Here is a 26,503-nt window from a genome sequence, read left to right on the forward strand (position 1 = left end):
TCTGAAATTAAGAAAAATATTGATAATAAATTAATATCTAGTGTTTCCCCCTCGGGCCCTTATAACAGCCTGTACACGTCTAGGCATTGAGGTAATTAACCTCTGGATATCAAATTAATCCAATTGGTCCCATATTTCTTGAAGAGCCGCTGTATATTCAGCCAAGTTGTTTGGACGGGGTCCTCGTGCTCGAAGACGTCTTCCCATTATATCCCATAGATGTTCTATGGGATTGAGATCGGGACTGCAAGCTTACCAGTTCATACGCACGATTCCTACCTCCTCTATATATTGGTTGACGATTATAGCATGGTGAGGACGCGCGTTGTCATCCATAAAAATAAAATTAGGTCCAATAAAAGGAGAAAAAGGTACCACATGCTGATCTAAAATACTTGTTATGTATCTTGCAGCAGTCATAGAACCTCTATCTACAATAACTAAATCAGTATGGGCTTCTGAACTGATACCAGCCCAAACCATAACGGAGCCCCCCGATAACTTATTATTTTCGCAATATTATATTGAAAATATCGCTCTCCGTGTCTTCTCCAAACCCTTTCTCGGCCGTCTGGTGACCTTAGACAAAATCTGGACTCATCTGAGAACAATACATTGCTCCAATCTGCATCACTCCAGTTTTCATGTTCTCTTGCAAAAGCAAGGCGAGCTATGCGATGTTCTATGGATAGTATTGGAGATAGGGCTGACCTTCTGGATAATAAATTACCTTCTACAAGTCGTCGACGAACTGTCAATCTGCTTACATCCACATTTCTCACTTCGCTTAAACGATTTGCCAGTTCAACTGAAGTTAGATGCCGATTTCTCAAACATGATGAGACCAGAAATCAATCATCTCTTTCGGATGTTACCCTTCTACGACCTGATCCTGGTCTTCTTGTGAAGTTACCGGTGTCGCTAAAACGCAGAACTGCTCTTTGAACCGAAGATCGACTAATACCCAACATTTCAGCTGCATAATATTGGGTACGACCATCTTGAACTAAAGTCACCGCCTTTGCAGCATCTGTCGGAGTTAGAGACATTTAGAGACACGTTTTGAAAATAAAATCGCTATGTATGGTTGTTAAATTAAAAACAACATTCAATAAATATCTACTTGCTTTAGACCCTTTTTGACAAAAACCTGAAATACCAATTTGTTTTAAGAAATATAAAAAGCAATATTAAAAATATTATTTTATTTCTCGTATACGAGGGTACACCTAAATTTACATACGTAATTTAATGTCTCTAAAATTATACAACTTCAAATAAATAAGAAATAAGGAATGGATCGATTTTTTTGCACCTGAGTGTATAAAAAAAATAATTTTAAAATTTTTTTTAAATTATTTTTTTTTCCCATTTCCAAACAATTTTAAGATATAAGTTGCACACTCCTGTCGAAATTGTAACTGAAGTGACCAAGTCGCCGATACAATAGCCAGGCCTAAGCACAGTAAACATCAACCGTCTATGAAAAATAAGGCCGCCACCACTGTTTTGATCTTATTCGCGTACGATTGATAAGTTGAGACAAATTGGTACAGGAATATCCAGAGTAATTATCTTTTTCTTTGCTCGATTGTGCCGTTTAGACGACTTCATGGGTCGAAATTCATCGCAATTTGTGAGCATAGTTACCACATTGTTGTTGTTCCAGCGAACCAATAACATTTCTTCTGTAATTTAAACTGAAGTGCTGCATCGAGGAGGTTTTTTAAAATCTTTTTTATTTGGTACATTTATTGCAGAATTAAATCTGTTGTAACGAAGAGTTCCAGTACCACCCAGGCCTCTTCTCGTGAGCTCCTGCAGTAATGTAACCGACGTGAATAAATTATTAAAATATATTTTTGTACCTTGTTGCAGTATCAGATATTTTCATAGAAGAGCCTCAATATGGTTCCATATGATGAATTTATCCAGACAGATCAGCCTCAACCCATAATTTAACTCCAAAGCGTATTGGTTTTCCTTTTATGAATTGTTTGTTACTGTGTCTGTCGTTATAGAGAATAATACTCTCATCAATACTTTTATAATTACCAGGAGTAATCTGCTTAAAAACCGAGTTGAGGAAGTCAAATAAGGGTCGAACTTTGTACAGAGAATCTGTATTATGATTTTTTTCTTTATTAGCTAGATGTAGATACTTTATTAGTACTTCAAAACGATTACGGAAAATTACATCGACTACTAATGAACAATTAACGTTTAACTCTCGTGACCAATACAACTACGATATGGTAGTGGATGATATCCTGTTAAAAGCAATACTTCCACAAAAGTTAGAATTTCATCTTAGGAAGTTTTGAAATTGTGATTTAGCTTTTGTGCGGCATATATTTTCTACATAGAGTTGTAGAGGGTCTAGGGTCGCAAGATTTGAAAGATTCACTAATAGTACAGATTAGCCACCGATGGTCAGACATAGAGATTTCCTCCAATACCTGTCAGTTCTGAATTTTATGTAATATTTCAGCTGTTGCTAGCGTGATATCTATGACTGTTTGGCAATGAACAATAATAAACGTAGGTTCGGTGCCTATGTTTAACATTTATCAAATATTTTCTAATAATATAGTCAGAAAGAAATTTATCTCAACCGTTATCATCTCTGCTGCTTTCTTAGCCTAGATGATGAGAGTTTGAATCGCATCCGATAATGAGTTCATCCTTCTGACTGAGACAAGGGTGTAAAAAATCTTCCATCTTCTTTATTGATGGTAGGGTGGCTACATGTAAGGGTAGGTAGACTGATGCTAGTATCAACTCTTTATTTTGCCCTTTCCTAATGGACATTTCACTTTAACCGTAGTAACGTCTGTGGTGCAAAAATGCTCCATGGGAGAGGCTTTAATTTTGCTGGGAACCTATATGGCTGATTTCGGTTGTTGATTGCTTGGTAAGATAAAACTTTGATAATTTAGATTTCAAAAACCAGTTATTTTGGTCTTAATTATCCAAGGTTCTTGAATTAGTGCTATTTCTTCTTCCGTTACATTCAGGCGGTGTCATAGTGTCGCCGTTACCAACTTTTTGAGTAATAGGTTGCACTGAATAATAGTATATAATCATGTTTGCCCAGTTAAGGCTTGCCCGGTCAGCAGTTACCTTTCCGTACGGTTTTACCTTTTCTATAATATCGACCTTAAGATGTCTTCCAGCGAAGACATCTTAAGCTTCCGCAAAGCTTTGGGAAGGGGCATAGGCATTTCTACCTCTGCGTGACTTCTTCTGCTTTTGCGGCGTGCTCTCCGTGGAAGTACTTGGATGAAGGCGCTTCACACTGGAGTTGTCGGTCCCTGTCCTTTTTGTGAGGTGGATCCGTTGCCACCTGCTTCACTTTTGTTTTGGGATTCTTTTTGCCTATTTTTGGCCGATTCCCCTGAGATGGTCCTTAAACAGCTTACGCTTGAGCCGAAATTTGAGATGAACATTGTTGCCCATTCCCAACTCCGCCTAAGGTGAACGTTTTGGTCCAGGCTTGGGATTTGATTTTTGTTTTTGTTTACACATTATCGATGGGGTTAATGAGATTCTTATCATGTCACATTAATTTAATCCTAATGTAACAAAAATGTATAAAGTTAATATTATTTGAAAACTTAAAGAGATAGGTATAGGGAATACTAATACAGATCGAGACTGAAAAACATATTTTTTTAAAATAATGAATTACATACAGGGTGTCCCATTCGAGAAAAAGGAATTAGGCAAAAATTTAGGATGTCGGTTTTATGCCGATTATGAAAGTATCATGTTTAATGAAAAGGCAACTTTACACTGTAAACTATAATGCTGTATCTAATTAATAAGTTCCTGAGTAATTCAAACTTTTATTCAAATTACATTAGAGGATATTGAACTTTATATACATAGAAATATATAGAAAAGTATATACATTATATACAATGTAATATAATATATATTATGTATATGCAATTATAATTATACATAGAAAAGTATAATTTGCATATAAAAACCATTATAATTTAAAACAGTTTACAATAGGTATAGGGAAGTATTAACAAAAACTTTTCAGAATAACGTGAATATTTCTAAAATTAAAAAATATACATGGTCTCCTTTTAAAAAAGGAAGTTATAAGTAACTTCCGGTATAACCAGTAATAGCAAATAGATGAACATCTTTAAACAGTTCACTCTTCAAATCCCCTTCATTCCAATTTTCATGATTCAGTTATCTTTAGTTGTTGAAACTTTTTTCGCCCCTATACATTCAAGGTCTTTTAAGCTTTATATATAAAAAATACTCCATAAATAGATCCCATAACTTCATTTAAGTTTTAATATTACTTTATAAGCTAAGAATTGTTTTATAAATCTTATATACTTGTTTTTTTCTTTCTTTTTTCTTATTTCTTTGTTTCTCTTCTATAAATATCTCACGTTAAAATTGCCAACTTATACACATTTTATAAAAGCATGCAAAGTTTTTTTTATAACTACTACAACCTTGTCACTAAACTCGCAAGAGTTTTTTGGTTTGTTATTACTTCGAGATAAGATTGCCATCCGCAAGTTTGCCCATTTCCGAACACTCTTCGTTCTATAAATAAGACGTTTTCTGTGCGAAATGGACCAGAAACGACTGCTACACAAAGAGCTGAGCAGACGTGCCAAGGATCGTTGCGACTTCACTATAAAAGCAGGTCTTATTAGATCTTCGGTAAGTAAGACACCCATACGTAGAGATAGGTTATCACAGCTTACAGGCTACTTTCAAAGAGACAAAAGCGTGATACTGGAGGTGACCCATCTGTGAATTTAAAACACCGGGATCAAGAAAATCAGGAAAAAGGAGAAAAAGCGACAAAGCCGATGATACCACCTACGAGGAAATCGTACGGAAAACAAACAAAAGGCAACCTCTACGCCAAAGCGACACCAATGCAAAGCTGTTACTCAAGAAGGACGAGAGAATCGCAAAACTGCGACAAAAAGTGTCAGAACTACAGGATACTATAGTGGAATCAAGCCAAAACCTTATTTATATAAAGATTTTAAAAGATTTATATTTTTTAGGTACCTGAAAATTTGGAAAATAGTTTAGGTATTAAATATATAAATATTATTCAAATAAGAAGGGCATTAAAGATTGGTAAAAGCATACTTTTTAAATTAGTTGTATAGCATAAAGAATTTATATTACTTGGAAAACATTTTAGCAGATAAATATTTTAAGAATATTCAAATGAGACGGAAATTACAGGTTGTATTGTTCAAAACAGCTATTTTTTTTAGTTTGGATTATTTACGCAGTAAAATAAATTTATATTAGCAGCATTTCAAAAATTTTAAGATATTTAAATTTTAATTTTATGTCGATATTACATTTATTGTCAGTTGGATATAGGTAAACATTAAACCGGATATTAGGTTATTAAATAGGTTAGTAGTTAAGGGGTGAAAAATTACTAGGGTGGTAATAAGTTCGTAAAAACCCAGCAAAACACTGTGGTATTTCAAAAATAATTTATTTTTTCAATTCTACTGGCTTGAATAATAAGCTATACATCGTCTCAAAGTTACTAAAGTGGAAATCACATTCAGATGGCAGTGTACGGATATAGGATAACAGCATTGCCAATTCTACTGGCATTGTAAATTATGCTACTTTTGTAAAACGAGCAGGGCCGAACTCAGGGTAGACTAAAATAGGTTTAGGTAAGGTAAAATTTTTAGTAGAATATTCCTGAATGAAATAAATGGAGTAAAATGCGTTTACACATTATAAAGATAATTTGATGGTTAAACACAGCTATTAAATTATATGAACTACATTAATAATTTTAAGTATATAGTGACCTTTAGTGAACATTTATGAATAAGTATTTAATGAAAGCGGTTTAAGAGAATACCCCTTGAAATATAATTTTGAATTATTTTCATTTTCATAATCGAGTTTATCTTTCTAGTTATCGTTTAATGAAATTGTAATAGGTTTAATGTCATCTTGCATGTTATCTACTTTCCGAAAAATATTTTTCACCTTTATAACATGTCTGAGGTAACTTTCCTAATGTCCACTGTTCTGTACTTTCCATAACCTTTATAAATCAATGTTTTAAAGGCGTTTTGTTTAAAACTTTAATTCCTAGGAGTCACGTACTGTTTCACTTCTCTCCACACCCTTTATATTGGGTTCAGTTCACAGTGATAGGGCGGAAGTCTTTAGATGTGAACATTTATACAGCATTGTTCGTCACTGTAATTTCTGTATTTTCCAACAAGTCAATCAATTTTGTATTTGTTATAAATATTTTTAAATGCATGAGCAGTTTTTAGAAGTTCTGTTTTTTAAGTATTATTCTTCAAAATAAATATTATTTTATTGGGAGTAACCCACAATTGAAGAATAAAATAAGTTTATTGACGTTTCAATTTCCATAATTGTTTTGGTAAAGCCACTCCTTAATTTGATGTTTCACCCAATACTCTATGGGAAAATTAAGTTTCCCAGAGTGATAAGATGCATTGCCCATTACAATCAAATTCTTCGTATTTTTTTGGGAGATTCTGTTTTAACATATCTTCACACCATTTCTCAAATAGATATTCGTCCGTACCTTCATAGTAATCTTCAGCACGTTTTTTTGGCAAGAAAAGTTATGTGAGCACCTTTAACGAATCCACCTTCGTTTCCCGCATGGACTGAAACAAATTTTGATCATTTTCTGCTCGGAGTTTTAAACTTGTGATAGGTTTATTAACGAAAGCCTTGATATTGGCTCCTTGATTCCCCATTTTCTGTATTTCTTCGAGAAAATAGCGCCTCCAAGCGACTATTTCGTATTTTTCTATTATTATTGAATTTCTACCCTGCTTGCTGTATATAAAACCCATGTCGTGCAATAGTCTTCTCACTGTTCTCTTAGCAAAATTCAGAAGATGCTCAATTTCGTTAATTTTTTTAGTACCTACCACGTCAAGAGTTGGAAGATATTGTCCATAAAAAAACCGTGCACTACTTGTCTTAATTCAGAGCGAGTTACTTCATCGTATTTATTCTCACAGCTAATCGAATAACCGGTTCTTTTTTTCTTATGGGAATTAAGAGTGGCCCATTTTTACTTTTACCTCTATATATCAGATAATCGTTCGTTCAGAGACTCCAGTCATAGCAGAAACTTCCCCCACTATTTCTGATAAACTTTTATCATTGTTACTGTTTAACAAATAGTTAAAAACATTTTTTTGTGCATTCGCTATTTAACAAATTACCCTTTTTAAATTTTATAACAGTTTTTGACATTAGCACGACACAAACGTCAGACATCAACTAAATATCCTTTTAATGACTCCCAACATTTTATCTACCTGAATTTATAATTGCAGACTAGATCTATTAAAGAATAATTTTGAATTTATAATTGTATTTTCTTATTTCTTAATTATTTTCAAATGTCTGTAATTGTAAATTTTATAGAGGCCAGCCCATACCGTACGGTTAAAAACTTTGACAACACTGTAGTTAGTTCTGACATATAGAAAGCACGGGCCTAGCTCTGTAACGCTGCCATCTTAATGTGCATTTTAGTATAGTCTGTAGGTATAGGGTAAGACGTGCAATGCTAACCTTATGGGAATTTCGCCAAGACGTTGCCAGTTTTATGAAGTGAGCGATGGCGTTCTCTATTGTCTATCTTTTAATATAAACGGAATAAACCAGGAGTTCTCAACAAGTCCTCAAGTACAATTTTATGTAATTTACAAATATCGTTTGCTAATAATTTTACATAATACTATACATAATTTGTTTCTAATAGTAACTTATCAACTTTTATCTTTTATTAGTAGCAGTAGTATAGTAAAATGTGCATTAAATAAACATTTGTTTCAAAGTTTAAAATAATTCCGGTAATTTCTACTAACTGCTAAATTTAAAATGGAATTTATGTCCCTGCGGTGCCAATTACTGCCATAATGTGTAAGGAATTTGTAATTTTGGTTGATATCAACTGCAAATACTTTCCTCTAAGTTTTTCAGTAATTAAGAAGCAATTAGAGTAATTCTTGTACAGAATATATTTAAAAGCTTGATACATCCAGGGCCTTAATTAGTCTTTACTTGTTCTTCATGGCGCGTAAGCATATTCGAGTTACGATTATTTGTACCATTTTGGATGTACTGTTACTGTTTTGTTATTGTTATTATTTGTTGGTGGCTGTTGCTGTGATTTGCTGTTGGCAATTATTGTTATTTTATGTTTTTGGCTATTGTTATATTTTATGCCGAATTTTTACCGCAAAATGAAGAAAATTTTTCAATGGAAACGTGAAAAAGCTCTGAAACTTTCAGAGAAGCAGATACTAATGAATATTATTAATTATCATCTTAATCAGGATAACAACGATTCTGTATCAAGTGTAATTAGAAAAGTGTCAGAAATGAATGGTGTTTGCAAAAAGACTCTGTTTCGCATACGACAGGAATATTCATCACCTGGATTACAATCTCCAAAGAGCAGGCCCAAGAAGCGAAAGGTTATTAATTCTCGTGACAACAACGATGAAGGTGTCAGGGGCCAAATTGGTAGAATAATTTATCAATTTTTTCGTGCCAACATACCACCAATAATAAACACCATATTAGCTGTTATAAATGTCCCAAATACTTTGCCCAACTTTTCACGGGCCACGCTACATCGCTTGCTGATTGATATGGATTTTGTGTTTATAAAACGTGGCAGAAATTCAATTTTGATTGAAAAACCAGAAATCATCTCGTGGCGTCATCGTTATTTACGTTCAATTCGTAAATACCGTGCAGAAGGAAACAACATAGTGTATTTGGATGAATCATGGGTAAATATCGGGCACAGTGAGAAAAAAGAATGGTTTGATAAAACAATTACATCTCATCGCGATGCTTTTGTTCGTGGTCTGACAACAGGAATAAAAGCTCCAACAGCTCGTGGTCCACGGTTCGTTTTATTGCACGCAGGATCTGCCAGTGAATTTGTTGATGGAACAGAGCTCACGTTTTTGGCAAAGAAAAATACTCAGGACTACCACGACGAAATGGATGGACCGACCTTCGAAGATTGGTTCGAAAATAATTTATTGCTAAATTTACCAGAAAAAACTGTTCTGGAAATGGACAATGCCTCCTATCACAGCAGAAAGTCAGAACAAATTCCCAACAGTTTAACACTAAAAAAGATATGCAGAATGGCTTCTGTCACCCTATTACTGGGAACTCAATCCCATCGAAATGGTTTGGAGTAAAGTGTAACCGTATATAGCTGGACGCAACGCGAATTTTAAAGAAGCTAAAATGCGAAGTTTAATTACAGCAGCGTACCAGGTCATTACGCCAGAGAAATGGAAAAACTACGTAAACCACGTAATAGCAACGGAAAAAAATGTGGGAAATTGACAATTTGTTGGATGATATCGAACTAATTATTATAAATATAAATAACGGAGATAGTAACTACAGTGACGATAATAATGATGATGATGATAGTGAAGCAGAAACTAAATGTGACAGCGATTGACAGAAAAAGGAACTAAATATAAAGGTGTACAATTACGATTACTTACACACGAAATTAAATACAATGACTTCTTTTATTTTAAACTTATTTATTAGTTTTATTTTCGGATATTTCTACGTTTTGTTCTTTATATTTTAGTTTTATTTTTATTATTAGCACATACTGTAAAATTAAAAACAAACTGCTTGTGTGACATAAATAAAAGGCATTTCTTAATTTCTATTTTATTTTAATTTAAGCCAAGTATGTTGTAGCTAATATTATTTATGTTTGAGAACCACTAAGAGAAGGAAGTCAGACAGGGTCATTAGTGGGCATTATAAGTATAAGCATTATAGTACTTAAGCTACCCTCAACCCAAAAGATGGATTAGTCTAAGTAGTAAGAAGTGACGTTTATTTTAATACAAGTTTGCAAAGAAGTATGGCATCGATGTTGTGCATTTACCCTGTACAGACTAGTCACATTGAGACAATCTATTCGCTGTGAGCCGATGAGTAGAGGGGATATGACAGTTTTCACCAGCGCTGTTAGTGGCAGTTTTCTGCATTTAACTTGTAAATTTTTAATTAATGGCGAATATGGATTTTTCAAAAAAAAAAGATATAGCAGCTGCTGTTGTATTGATACATGTAAAAATACTGGATATAACAGTGATTGTAAATTGTATTCATTTCCTGTTGCCAAGCATAAAACAGTTCAAAGAGAAAAGTGGATTATTGCTATCAATAAGAAAAAGTAAGTAAATAACCTATAATACAAACAACATAATATTTCTATGGTGTAAAATAAAAAAATAATTGATTTTGTAGCGAGGATGGATCATTATGGACTCCAAAAAGTCATCATTTAATTTGCAGTGATCACTTTCTTGGAGGAAGAAAATCTGATGCAGAAATGAGCCCTAGTTATGTACCTGAGGCCTGGATGCAGCTATTATATTTCGAAACATTGCGTACATGCCCAGCATCAACTAAATATTTCCCCTTTTTTGGTGTAACTGGTTGATTTGGGATATCATGTGATATAGACTTAAATCCAGTGTAATGTTTATTATCCATTTTGATAAAATTCAAACAAATTGATATCTAAGTACTAAGGCCTACGCACACAAAAAATAACGCTGAGCAAAAACAGTAAACAGAATGAAAAATGAAAACAAGAGGTGTAAACTGGATTTTCACAGATCCGATATCCGATGACACGAAATACGAAATTTTTTGTACGAATATATTTGATTGTCGTATCCGACATTTTTTGACATAATATATGTCATAATATATGTATCATGTGTCAGATTATTGGATGGATTAATATTTATTTCAATTAACTGTCAATAAATGTTAGCTGTTTTGTTTGATAATATAATATATATTATATTGAGCTACGTTCTCGTCGTTTTTGCCTCAAATAGTGTTGAAGACCCAAAAGCAACACTTTATGTATTGCATTTATATAATAATTAGGTCTTTGTTCCATTTTAAATATATTTCAAATAGTAAACATAAACACTCCACAAAAGTAAGTAAGGTAAGGTAACCTTTAACCTTTAAATATTTTCACATAAACTTCGTCTTTTTCTCAATGGCCTCTTGCGTAAGTAGTCATTCAGTCGCAGGAACTTTTATCTTACATATTATAATTATAATGAATAAAATAAAAAAGCGTAATCACTTTTATTATTCAATCTGTGTATTCGTTCAGTAATCAGTTTACAATAATATTTCAGTTCATAATCTGTGTATTTTGAGATAAATATCTATTTTTCTCGTTTTGTCATATTTCACTTACACCGGTTTTACAAGAAAAGTACAAGTTTCAAACCGCGAGAGAGCGCTACCGGCGAAACTCACAGCCAATAGCGGTAACGTTGCCAAATAAGATTGGTTTTAGGGTGAAAAATTATTAGCGTAAAGTCAAAGTTTAGTAAACACTTTTGAATATTAAGCTAACGGCATTAGGGGAAGGTTTGGGGGTGAAAAATTATCGAGTTATTAATAAGTTAGTGAAAAATGGATGAAAAATAAGCCATAGGCAAAAAGTTTTTTTTTAATTCTGCTAACTTGAACCTTAAGCCAGCAGAATCAATCCTCTTAAGGGTAGTTTGGTAGTGAAAAATTATTAGGGTGGTAATAAATTAGTGAAAAATGGGTGAAAAAAATATGGCGTAGATTAAATTGGAATTTGCTCGTCTGTCTCCGCTAGCTTAAGGGTCTTGTAGTGGAGTGATTCCTGTTCTTACACGAATTAATACACCTCGCTTCAATTAACTGTAACACACGAACGTCATTTTAAGAGGTATACAAGTCTCTTAGACTTCTTCTTCTTAAAGTGCCCTCTCCTCAATGGAGGTTGGCTACTACAATTTTAAAATCTTCTCTATCTTCAGCTGTTCTTATTAGCTGTTCAAAATTTAGCCCTGTCCATTGTCGGATGTTTCTGAGCCACAATAGTCTTTTCCTTCCTAGGCCTCTCTTTCCCTCGATTTTTCCTTTCACTATAAGTTGGGCATATTGGTACTTATTATTTCTCAGTATGTGGCCTAGGTATGATGTTTTTCTAAGTTTTACTGTGTTAAAAAGTTCTCTTTCCTTGCCTATTCTATGCAGCACTTCTTCGTTTGAGGTATGCGATGTCCATGAAATTTTAAGCATTCTCCAGTAGATCCACATTTCAAAGGCCTCCAATTTATTTACGGTTGATGTTTTTAGGGTCCACGTTTCAACTGCATATAGAAGAGTCGACCAGACGTAGCATTTTGATAAACGTAGTCGAATTTCGAGTTTTATTCGAGAATCACAAAGCAGTTTTTTTATTTTTTCGAAAGATTTTCTGGCCTGTTCTATTCTCGATCTTATTTCTAGATCAGGATTTAGGCTGCTATCGATCCAACATCCCAGTTACTTAAATCTATTGACCTGTTCTAAAATGTGCCCATTTATTGTGCTCACAGGTTGAGTTAGTCTTGTCGATGAGTCCTTGTAGACCTATGTCGGAATCCGCAATTAAAACTGTATCATCGGCGTATCTGATACTGTTGATATTTACGCCATTCACCTTGACTCCATCCTTGGAATCCTCCAATGCTTCTTTAAATAGAAACTCGGAGTAAAGATTAAACAGCAGAGGCGACAGAACACATCCTTGTCTAACTCCCCTCCTAATTTCTACTTCTGCGGATGTGGAACCTTCGATCCTAACTCTGGCGTTTTGGTTCCAGTACAAGTTTTTTAAGAATTTGATGTCTTTTCCATCTAAATCGACTTCTTGCAAACGTTCTAATAGTAGGTCGTGTCTTACTCTATCAAATGCTTTTTCGAAGTCTATAAAGCATATAAATATATCTTTCTGTTGGTCGTAGCATTTTTGGGCGAGAACTAGTAAACTGAACAGGGCTTCTCTCGTTCCCATGCCGGCTCTGAATCCAAACTGATCGTCTCCGATGATTGTTTCGCACTTTCTATAGATACGATTATGTACGATTTTTAGTAGGACTTTTACTGCATGACTCATAAGCCTTATCAGACGGAACTCATTGCAGTGTTGTGGGTTTGGCTTTTTTGGTAGTGGGATGAATATTGACTCCAGTCAATCTTGGGGTATTTTACCTGTATCGTAAATGCGATTGAATAAAAGGACAAATATTTCGATATTTTCTTCGCTGATTAATTTTAACGTTTCTGGGTATATTCCGTCTGGACCTGGGCTTTTATTTGTTTTAAGATGATTAATTGCATTTATGATTTCAGATTTCAGAATTGTTGGCCCTTCGTTGTTATTTTCCAATCTTGGTTCTTCTCGTATGTCGTGAAAAAGAATTTTAATATAGTTTTCCCATTCTTTCAGTTTGTCTTCTGTTGATTCTAGCAGTTTGCCATCCGTGTTCAGCATGGTGTGAAAAGTCGTTCTCTTGGTAGTCGATGTAAACTCTTTTACCTTTTTATGTAAATTAAAAAAATCGTGCCTTTGTTGTAGTTCTTCTATTTCCACGCATTTTGTTTCCAGCCATTTCTCTTTTGCTTCGGTTATTTTTTTTCGAATTATTCTATTTAGTCTTTTGTATTCTCCGTCCTTGTCATTTTTTCCTTTGGATTCTCTTCGTTTGTTCATTAATTGTAAAATCTCTTCTGTCATCCATTCCTGTTTGTTATTTCTAGGTGTTACTTTTAGATGTTTTTCCGTTACATTGTTCATTTGTTCTTTAATAGTTTTCCACAGAACGTTTATGTCATCGTACTCGCTAATTCTATTGTGGTCGATATTTCCTAAATTTTTGTTTAATTCTTTATTTACTGTCTGATGTAAGGTGTCGTTTTTCAATAATTGGATGTCTAATAGTTGGTGTTGAGGTTTTTGTTTCTTTATTAGTTTCCATCTTGCGCGAACTTTTGCAACAACAGGATTATGATCGGAATTGATGTCAGTTCCAGGATATGTTTTTGCACTGATGATTGCATTGTGATATCTTTTGTTGACCAATATGTAATCTATTTGGTTACGGATTACTGTTTTCATTGTGTAGAAACTCTCTTAGACTGGGTTCAATTAAATGGCTTGCCTGCTTGCTTGGTTGAAATGGACCAGTATTTGTAGTTTATAAATTATCTGCGGAGTGTACGCTACATCAATTTTCTTACTAAGTATAGCACAGACGTCCTCCATCAGTTCTTACCACATCAATTCTTATTGAAACAATAAAAGGTGAGTCGCTATTTAAATAAATGGTTTATGCTAACATATGTGCCAAGTTATACCAATTGACAGTTTGTATTTTTACTCCCATGTAGATTTCGTTTTTGGAATGGCTTTATTATTTAATTAACCAGCTATTTCTAATATATTCTATATAAACATTATGTTTTATGTTGTAAGAAAAATTATAAACTTGATAGGTTATATTTTTAATGTCTTGTGTTAAAGAGACTAACCATCCAACAGAAAGCTTAGTGTAAGGAATGCTCTAATTACGATTTTTTTTCGATCGCTCTGTACTTTTACTTTTATGTTTTTGTTGTTTAAATAATTTTACCTACATAGTTACTTTTTGAAGAATTTATAACTATAATGATCCAAAAAGAAAATAGGCTTCAGTCAGGAAAAACTATTTATCATTAAATATATGTATTCTACAACTTTTTTTTATAAAAAAAAATAGAAGAAATGCGATTTTATTCCGTTAATTTGTAGATTGTTTATCTTTAGGTTAATATTTAGCTCTCTTTTTCTTTTGTAGGTTCGAACGGCAAGGCTATTATTAACTGCTAACGATACTGGTGTGTGGATAAGAATATTATTTGTATTTTTTATAGTAGCCGTGTTTGTCCTTTCCCTAAAATTAATCCAAAGATTAAAATCAAAAAAGAAAAAAGCAATAGGAGATATATGGCTTTTGACTGATGTCGTAATAATATTGCTAACTGCGACTTGTTTTGTATTATATATCCTCAGATCCCAAGCAGTAAAATCATTTTTGCAAAAAATTGAACAAAGCAAGCATAATAGATTTATAAAATATTTTCATTTATTTTCCTCTGAAGTTGCTTTAACTTCATTGGCTGCCTTTTTGGTATTCCTAGCAACATTCAGAGTGTGGAAATTACTGAGGTTTTTAGTTATTATTAAAATCGTCGAGAAAACTTTAGCGATTTCAGCATTTCATTTGTTTTGTCTTTTTATTCTTCATTTTCACTTGCTAGTAGTCTTTACACTCGCTGCTTATTTGCTATTTGCAACTCAAACATACGATTTTAAAGATCCTTTTATTTCATTTGTTAATTTATTCTTGGCAGCTTTCGGAATTTTTAAATTCGATACAAGTTCCTTTACATCTGTTGTACATTATATTTACTATATTTTGTTAATGATCTTCAATCTGGTATTTGTTAATCTTTATATTGTTCTCATAAATATTTACTACGGGCAAGCACAAATGTATTACTCAAATTATCAAGAATATAATGTTATGGATTATATAAAAGAACAGTGGGTGTACTTGAAACTTCTAAGGAATATTAAAGTAAAACAAGTTCGTCCAAAAAGCGATCGAGATGAAAACATTGAAAAACGGAAACTTGTGTCGCCCAAAGCAGATGAACATCGATATGCTAAGGGCGTGATAGTTCAAGAATATAAAATGGTTCAAATGAAACTAATTGCTTTATGCTACTTAAGAAATATGCATCCCAATGAACAATTTTCAGAGTCCGATAGATTACTAATTAAACGTACCCTAGCTGCATTGCTTCTTAAACTTAAAGCTATGGAAAAACCAGATTTTTTCTTTATACATTACAGAGATGGTTCTAATACCTTGATCGACGATTTAAAATTTCAAAGAATGGAAAGCATTTTGAATAGTTTATTTGGTAATGGTCAGCAAGAAAAAGCTAGCGATGATGTTAAAACTACTGAAATTGTTTATGAAACTGTTATGAATAATAATGATATATTGTTAAATAGAATTTTAAATAACCTTGATAATGTTTCTAGGGCATTAGATTGTATTATTATTGACCCAACATAAAAAAGTACAAAACAAAATAATTTGTCTTTTATTTCCCTTAAATAAATATGGTTAACAACAAAAAAGTAAAAAAACATAGTTTTTACTGTAAGTAATAAAATACCTATGTAAATAATAATCAGAAGGTTGCGTGTTCCTTCAATGTTGCGTGTACCGTGTGGTCCACTAAGCTGATCTCTGGGCTATATATCAGAAACTATTCATGGTATGTCATTAGGAGAAAAAATTCCTTAGTAAAAGTGGCCAAGAGAAATCGCTGGAAATACCTTTCAAGTTTCTAGGTTAACCGCTAAGCGGCGTAACCTGTGAAGAAAAATTTGAAGGCCAGTTTTTTGTGAAATATGCCCAATTATACCAAGTGTTAAATAAGTAAACTAGAAAGAGGCCTAAATTCCTCATAAAGTTATTCAAGTACTTTTTTTTATTTTTTCAAATAAAGCGTGGGGGAGAGTGAGAAAGTATTTATGGATAAATACCTATAACTTTGGTTTGGATCAACCGATTTTAACGATATTAGTGTCATTAGAAAGAGTATGGATAATTTAATTTACATCTACTATAAAACAATTGCATTTAGTTTTAATTGTCATGGGTAGGGGGTACTTTCGAATAGAAAAAATTAAAATTTGTTTTTCTTCAAAATGTTTAATAGAAACACCTATTTATTGTAAATTATAATGGAACTGGATTAAATTCGTAAACAAAATGGCGCAAACCGCATGTTGATAGCTTTTGTCGAACTCGAGATATAAATAAAAACGCATAAACATAAGTAAGTATAGTATTGACTCACCCTTTATTATAGCTTAAAATTAAATATGTGAAAGATCATACAAATATCTCGATCATTAAAACTTAATGTCCAATTAAATGTTCAAATTGTTTTCAAAGATGTAATCTTTCGCTCGTAGACATAACAGCTGCTTCGATCTCAGCTGTTGATATACTATTTATTGCGTTTATAATGCGCTGTTTCATGTCGTCTCGCGTGGCTGGTCGAGTTTGGTACACTAAGTCCTTCAATCTTCCCCACTGATAAAAGTCCAGACATGTTAAGTCTGGAGATCTTGCTGGCCATGAAAATATACTTCCCCTTCCAATCCATTTATTAGGATAACTTGCATACAAATAATCTCGAACTCGTCTGGAAAAGTGCGCAGGACACCCGTCATATTGTAATATCTATTAATTTGTATGTTTCCCAGGTTCTGCTTTAAGCACTTCATGTTTCTATTTTTTTCAATTGGTTTCTCTATCTTTTCTTCATGTACTCTCCGTTTACACTCCTTAATATTTTTTCTAATATTTTTGTTTATTTCTTTATATTCCATTTTATTTCTCTCCCCTTGTTCTAGAAATGTTTTTCTTGTGTTCATAAGAATCTTTGTTTCCTGGGATATGAAAGGATTATCAAACAAATTTAAAATTATATGAAATAAATTCGAGATTTCAAGCACATATAAACACATTAAGATCTATGTATTTTATCTAAAACCAAAGAAGACGATCTAAAACAATGAAGAGGGAAAAAAGATTTTTAGTTATTAAATTTAATGTAAATGCAACAACTTTTATTTAAGTTAAGCTTCAAGATTGATAAATGTTAGAATAAATACACTGACTCCAAAATTGATGCACCAAGTACTTGAATCTATTTTTCTTCTGAACCGTTGATTGGATTTCGATAATTTTTTTTTTGCATTATGGGTATATTTCTACATTTCTACGTTTTTTGAGAAATGTTAACTTTTTACCCATATACATAAAAATTAATGTATGTTTTCTCATCTTATTTTGCAACATCCTGTGAAATTTATTAGAAACAAATTAAATGAAAGCACAAGAAACACTACTTACATAAACTTTATTTATTGACATTTACAACAATTAAAGCCTAAGAAAACATAACGTAAATCTCTCTCATGCCCATAACATAACCTCTTCTCAAAAACATTTTATAACAAGTATTTCCTCCTATATTTTTAATTACTTCGTCACAGCGACTAAGCATACTTAAAATCAAGCGTCGTATCTGATGAATTACATCCCGAATCCCAAACTCCTTCTACCATAACTTCTATGTCGTCAAGAGATACTGATGGTGGTTATCGGCGCCTGAGTTGACGATCAATAACATCTCACCAATTCTCTATAGGATTTAGATCAGGGCTGCAGAGTGGCCAGTTCAACGCTTTTAACTCGCAATATTAATAGGATGTAATGTTTGTTTCTAGTAAATTCCACAGACTGTTGTAAAATAAAATGAAAAAACACAACTTTATCTTTGCACCCCTAATATGGCTAAAACGTTAACATTTTTAGAAGACAGACATTAGTAGATACAGTAATTTCTACAGTAATATCTATACTCAGTGACATTAGAAGTGTTACACCCAGAAGGAATAATTTCTTGAACTTAATTTGTTGGCAACATGGTAGATTTACATCAAGAATGAAACGATAACGTTGTCAAGAATTTTTATTAACAAGTAATCAAAAAAAAATTAATGTGTTTGGCGACCCCGTAGCTAAATACACTCCTGTAAACGTCTAGGCATTGACAAAATGAGATGATCGATGTCTGCTTGTGGCACCCCGTTCCATCAACTTGAACTTCACTGTGCCAGAGTCTGTGGAAGATGGTGCAAAGCGGACAGTCTCCTTCCCATCATATCCCATATATGTTCGATAGGATTTAAATGCGGAGCACAGGGTGGCCACGGCAAAACATTAACGCCAGCTTCTTGGAGAAAGTCCATAGTTTGACGAGCAATATGGGGACGCGCGTTGTCTTGCTGAAAAAGTACGTCTCAACGGCCGTCGAGATAAGGCTGTAAGGTGGTTTGTAAGATATCATCAACATAACGCGCAGCTGTCATATTGCCTCGAATAAACACAAGTAGTGTTCGGCTACCATAGGCAATAGCCCCCCAAACCATTACTCCAACTGTCCTGTGTACATGTCTCTCAACAACAAACCCGATATCTCGTCGCTTTCCACGGCGGCGTCTTACCATCCTACGACCATCATGCATTCTCAAACAGAATATTGATTCATCGCTGAATGCTACATTACGCCATTCTGCCACCGATTGCTGCCGTTTTCTGCACCAATTCAAACGTTGATGACAGTGATCCGCAGTCAAAGAAAGCACTAGTCGTGGGCGCAATGAAACCAGTCCAAAGGCTCGAATGCGATGATATAGTGTACGCATACTAGCAGGTCTACCTACTACTCCAAACCATTGGTCAGCAATTTGACGCGTAGTAGCAAAACGGTCTCGCAGAGCAAGTAATATAAAGCGCCTATCCTGATGCTCTGTGGTACGCCTCGGTTGACCAGTAGGTCTTTTTTGTGTTCCCCTACCTTCGTTTGTCCACACACGACAGACACGCATAACCTTCATTGCCGTACAATTAACGCGACGGCCTATTTCGCGATACAACAAACCCATATCTCTATACGCAATAATTCTGCCCCTGTCAAAATCGCTTATATGGTGGTAATTTTGATGTCTTCGAACTCGAGGCATTTTCTTACACTAAATACAATTAGACTGAGTAATAATAACTAAAAATTTCTATACAAATCGGTATCTTCACAAAAAAAATTTAAAGGTAAAACATTGATATTGTTATCATAGCCTGTTTTAAATGTTGTCATTCTGTTGCCAAAAAATTAAGTTCAAGAATTTATTCCTTCTAGGTGTAAAACTTCTAATGTCATTGAGTATATTATATGAAAATAAAAATCACCGAAATTCAGTGAATGGTTCAGAAGAAAAATAGTTTTAAGTTTATGGTACATTTAAGGTAGTGCGTGTATACAGTAATGAGTGTCTTACCACCTGGCAAAATAGCGGAAAGGATAGAAGACAGATTAAGTTATGAGATAGTACGAGATAAGGCTAGTTATTAGACGTGTCTATTTGACTTCAGTCATAATTATACGGATGACCTCGAAAATATTTTATTTTAATAATTTCTGATGTTAGAATAAATGATTAAATATATTAAGATATATTATAGTAAAAAACATTAATTAGTAGCGATTTTAAATTATAAATCTTTAAGTTTATTTAATAATAAAAATAACTCAACTGAAATATTTGACTAAACTAAATAGGTATTATCAGTCCGAAAACAATTATTGTATCTAGAATTGGTGTAATAGTTAGAGACGTTGTCTATCGATAAGAAGACTGGGGTTCAATTCAAACCAAGGGTAAAATTTTTGTTTTACTCAATCAAAAATAATAGAAAATATGATACATATTAGGTAACAAGTTTTCGAAAAACTCATTATTTACAATTTATTCTTATTTCAATGTTATAAAATAGAAATACAAAATATTTCAAATTCAATTCCAGTTTTAAAGTCTTCAGTTGTGAATGGAAAATAATCCATTGAAGACTGTTTAATGTCAAATCCATCACTAAATTCTCAGTGTTAATATCAATTCCTCTGTACAGGTAATGATTTTCAAAACAATTGACGACATTGGAATGGATGCGCGCGAATAGCTACCTGCTTTATAGCTAACCACATCATCAAGCCTTCAAGTTATCAAATAATAACACATCGAGAAGTGTTTTTTACGGTAAACAGAAACTTTTTATTGAAAAAACAATTCGTGAAAAGGATTTAAACGGTCGAGGAAAAAGTGCAAATTGTTGTCTGGCATGTGGATGGATTATCAGACAACATGATTAGACAACAATTTGTAAATATGTTTCCAAATAGGCCGGCTCCAGCACGATCAACAATTCAGTCTATTATACGTAATTTTTTACTTATGGATCCGTGTTCGATCCAAGAGGAGTTCGTAGACGAAGGGAGGTAAATCCAGATTTGGAACTAAGGGACACTTTGATTTGTGCAAGTATTGAGCAAAATCCTACCCAATCAACACCTCGTCTCAGAGAACAATGTGGAATTCCAAGATTAAGAGTAGGTGAAATTTTGTAAAGATGGGGATCAATATAGACGTTTAGAATTTTGTCAAACTGCAATGGAAATGTCAAATTAAGATGAACATTTTTTAGAGAACGTTTTGTTCACCGATGAATGTACGTTTTCATTGCATGGCCGTCACAATTCAATCAATGCTAGGTATTGATCTCGAGGAAATCCTCGTCAGATTTATGTCGCTCGTACCCAGCGTCTTCGAAAAGTAAATGTTTGGGGAGGCATAATAGGGAATCATGTCATTGGTCCATTTTTTATAGACGGTATGTTGACTGGGCGGAAATACTTGGAACTTCTGCAAAATGAAATTGTCCCAGCCCTTTGTAATTTACCAATACCTTTCGATTCCATATGATTTCAACACGGTGGTTGTCCTACACATAATTCTCGCATCGTCAGTGAATATCTCAGTGCGACTTTTCCTAATCGATTGATTAGTGGCCACGGATATTTTTTTATTTTTGTAGAATTTTTACTTATTTAAACATTCTTTAAAAGTTTTTACTTTATTTTCGAAAGTACGACGATACTATTTCGTCCATAAGATTTTTTGTTTTAACTTTAGTTTTTGTTTAGTTTTGTTTAGTGATTCAAAGCAAAACGATCTTTGCATAATTTCAAATTATTAAAAAAAAAAAAAGAAAACCACATGTGGTTTTTGAACTCTAATTGTCTGCGATGTCTGTATCGCAATGTCCAATTCTTACCACTAATCCACGAAGGATTTATAATTATTCCGTGACAAGAGTGTATGAAACTCCTCAAATCATAGTAGAAATTATTCTTGGTTAATAATTTAAAACTTTAGATTAAATAATCACTACACATTTTTGCTTTATTGTGATCAATCAGTTTTTACTTTATGCGAAATTAAAAAATGGAAATACGTCACACATTCGACGTTACTCATAATAATTATGACCGAGGTGATTTAGCTCGAATCTAACGTCTAAAGGTGTGAGACTATCGTTAGTGGTAATGTAATGTAATATAAATTATAGGTTTTTCCGATTATTTCTCACCTCTACGTGTTTCATCTCTTTTTATTTCACAAGGTAACTGTGTTTTCTATCTCTTACGTTAAAAAGCCGGGTGGTAAGACACTCATCACTGTATAGTATTTCGAACAAAATATATTAATAAAAGAATTTACCGAACCAAGCATATTATCAAACTAAATTTAGAAAAAAAAAACAAGAATTAATATGACAAAAAAGTTTAAATAATGATCTGATATTAAAATACAACAGTTTAGTTTGAAAAATAGAAATCTTTTATACAAAGTAGATGATTGATCATTGTTGGAAGGAGTACTAAATATTTATATTCAATAAGTCAGAAAATTTTATTGAAAAATATAAAGAACCTTTCATTCTCCAATATATAGCAGAAATATTGTGTCCATGCCCTTAGTATGACCTTTTCATTAATTAACGATACTAAATGACCCATATAATCCCCATCCAATTACATTCTGTTTATTTATTCACTTTTCAAACCATGAATTTAGTATGACGTATTTAGAAAATATAATATATTATTTTTACCAAAATTATATAGTGTTCATTTATAAAGGTATACTTTCTAAGTATATTTCTGGTGAGCATTCATAAATGTATAGAATTATACTACATACCCAATAATTTTCTAAGGTAATGAAGGCACTGAGAAAAGTGTATAATCGTCTGATGAAATTTGGTCATAAAACATCTAACTTTAGTATTATTTATATTACTACTACTGAAAGATTATACATCAGTTATTAGATACACGTAAGTATGTAGATATTTTCTTCCCTAAAAAAATATATATTTTTATAAACTTTTTATAGTTTTGTAAACGTTTTATTCTACATAATTTTTTAAAGAAACAGTTATTTAAAATAAGAGTTATTTAAAATAACTTATTCCTTATACGATAAAACGAAATTGCATGGTCGTAAAAAAACTTTCCAGTATACACAGAATTCCGTGTTACATCAGCGTTTCTTAGCCTATGTGGAGCGCAGCCTAGGAGGTGCCCCAACTTTACGTGGGGGACACCAGTACATAAAAATAAAAAAAAAATTATAATTACTAGTAAAAAAAATCGCAGAAGTAAAAGCAAAATAATATTCATTCTGACATTACAAATAAAAAAATACAGTACACGTTTAAACTAATATACTGTTTAATTATTGATTGTATCAGTAGGTACTGACATATGCCAAATGACATTAATACTAAACTCGTCGATACTAAATTAAAAGTAGCCTTAATATTAATTATAAGTGACTCTCTTGGGTCTGTCTCTGTTTTAAAAAGTAGTTATTATTTATTTACATATTTTGATTTTAATACCTTTTATTATTTCATTAAGAATCTGACCTGATTTAGTTACATATATTTTAATTACTTCATTATAATATCTAAATTATCTTCTTCAAATTCCGACGGTCTTCCTCTTAAAGTACCGTCTCCCTACGGAGGTTGGCAGTCATAATGACTATTTTTTTTTTTTAACTTGCTGCTCTAAATAAATCAATCGATCTGCATTGATACCAATCACGTAGATTCTTTAACCTCGAGTTCTGCCTTCGGCCAACTGATCTTCTTCCTTGAATCTTTCCCTGTATTATGAGTCTCAAAATTTCATATGTTGGTCCCCTCATCACGTGGCCTAGGTATTCCAGTTTTCTGATTTATATAGTTGTGATTAGTTCTGTTTCTTTACTCTCTCCATTACTTTCCAATTCTATCAGTTCTTGATATTTTTAACCCTCTGTGGTATAACCAGAGTTAGTAAGCCTCGATTCTTTTTAAATTGCATTTTTTTAATGTCCAAGTCTCAGCTCTATATAATAATATTAAAATTCTGACGGTAAAACTGGCTAATTCATATTATTTGTCGTGAGAACGCCACTTGTCTAACTCACCACACGTGTTCGGAAAATTATTCATTTTAATTTCGAACACATGAAATAAAACATTTTCAAAATACTTTTTGAGATTTTTGAGCTCTTATCTACTTTATCGTATTTCTGGATAATATTATACATAAAATATAGGACACAAAGGGCTCGAGTTACAGCATTAAAATCTAATTTATTACCATCTTCCGCCCAAAAAATCCCTCGGCCTACTACGTAACAGGGTTACTTCTGTCACCTCGGGGGAACAATTAAGGGTCTAACCACCTTCTGTTATCCCCGGGTGCTCTGTAGAGGGCTTCGAATATACTGTCGAGAGCTCCTCTACTTAAGTCCATTTTCAGGTTATGGACTTGGAAAATATTTATCTTCGGTGTCTTGCCTTGAAAAAGGCAAGATATTTCTTACATGACAATTTCTTCGTCGAAATAAAAAACACCAAGTTAAGTTGAAACAATTCTCAGCCACAAAGTATGGAAAATAAATGCAGGAAGCAGAGCCCCGAGAGCACTCAGCTCTCGGAGAGCCCGTGAGGGACTGACCTGGCTGACCTGAAAATCGCCAATATTTATATGCGCTGATCGAGCGATAAATAGGGATTTCCAGGTCAAGAGCCAATGGAAAAATTCGAGGCGGGCCGATCCTAAATATATTAATAGAAAATAAAACACCGACCAACATAACAAAGATAACAACAATGTAACCAAAGACCAATTCACTGAAAATATTCCAACATCGGGAGGAATTAGAAAAGGCGACAGTTTAAGCCCCTTCTTGTATAACCTACTCATGGGCAAAATTATAAACAAAATAACATCTCTCAATCTTGGATACAGAATGAGCAACAAAAGAATTGGTATGGTGTGTTAGGCAGATGATGCAGCAATTATTGCCGAATCAGAAGATGATCTTCAGAGACAGCTCTTTCAGTTCTTTTAAATAAGCTGCCAACTAAATATGACCATTTCTACTAACAAAACTAACTGTATGACAAGAGCAAAAGATCCGCTCAGATGTAAGTTAGTGGTTAAGAACAACCCTATAGAACAAGTGATACGATTCAAATATCTGGACATAGATATATCAAGCACACACGACCCAGTAAAGGAGCTAAGGAGTCAGATCAACAAAGTATCCGCATTGTCGGGATGTTTGCGGGAGATAGTCTGGTAAAATCCGTATATGTGCACAGATAGTAAAATTAGAATCTACAAGACTTGCATACGACCGATCATGACATATGGCGTAGAAGTTCGCGAAGATACCAACAAAACGAAACATATGCTAAGGGTTGCCGAAATGAAAACCTTAAGAACAATAGTCGGCAAAACAAGGGGAGACAGGATGAGAAATACAAACGTCAGAGAGCAGTGCAAAATTCAAGATATTGTAAGACGGGGAAGGCAGTGTAAGAGGATGTGGTACAATCATGTAAGACGAATGAATGAGAATAGACTCCCAAAAATTGCCCTAGAAAACAACCCGCCCGGTTAAAGACCTCCCGGAAGACCACCTAAAAGATGGAGGGATAGTTGGCAATCTACCTCCCAGGAAATTAACCAGAGACAGCTTCAGAATTAAACAGATCGAAAGATCTCCAAGAAGTAGAAGAAGAAGAAGCAATTTGTATGAAAATGTATGTGTCAAATTGTGTTAATATTAAATAACCAACAGAAAAAAATTCAGGTGGTTAGTAATTAGTTTTCATATAGAAAAGGCAGGATACATATTTTTTCGGCTAATTTGGATAATTATCTTAAGAATCGACAAAAAAAACCGTTAGTAATACATATTTGAGAGTCCTCAAATCATAATGTTTCATCCCTGCTATCTCTGTTAGCTACCACAAACGCAAATTGTTGTAAGAGCAAAAGTTGGGCGTCTTGTCAAAATTAAACTACTCAAGAAAAATTAGCTTGTCAGTATTGGGGGATTTATAAACAAATTGGCCTCGACTAATTCACATATTGTTAAGCAATTCATTTAATATTGACCTAAATTGTTCGTTTATAACCTTATACTACACAATACTATCATTGATGTCTTTGGCACTTTGTAGCACCAGTTTCATCTAAAATAAATTATCTATAGTGAAATCCAGCGTTTATTGTGACATCTTCATCCAATATTATAAAATCGTTAATGTTGGAAAATGTTAAAATATTTTTTACTACTAATTTTTTCAAAAATCCACCAGAAATCTCAATCTTACTTAAATCTACGTACGATACCGCAAAACAAAACATTTTTTGACATAACCGGTAAAACTGGAGGTTTCTCCAAGTCTCCTTATTCGCAATGATGACCTCTTATAAGGTCAATGAACTTATGTAAAGAAACTTATAAACCCTAAATACATAGAAAATCTTTAAAATAAAAATCTGAAAATAAATATGAAAAGGACGTGGCAGCCAGGATCATTGCAGAAAACAGGACATATTACTTATTAATGACCGTACTTAAATCAAAAATACTTTTAATACCAGCAAAAATAAGAGTGTACGAGACAATAATTCGTCCCACAATAACGTATAGAAGCGAGACATGTAGTCTGAATAAGCGGAAAAC

General features: G+C 33.2%; 1 protein-coding gene across 1 annotated transcript in view; it reads left to right on the forward strand.

Annotated features, from left to right (window-relative positions):
• LOC140434877 (uncharacterized) overlaps positions 1-26,503 on the forward strand; it is a 309,793-nt gene that overhangs the window by 261,316 nt on the left and 21,974 nt on the right. The window lies entirely within an intron of this gene.

Source organism: Diabrotica undecimpunctata, chromosome 2 (genome assembly GCF_040954645.1).
Source record: "Diabrotica undecimpunctata isolate CICGRU chromosome 2, icDiaUnde3, whole genome shotgun sequence".
Taxonomy (NCBI): domain Eukaryota; kingdom Metazoa; phylum Arthropoda; class Insecta; order Coleoptera; family Chrysomelidae; genus Diabrotica; species Diabrotica undecimpunctata.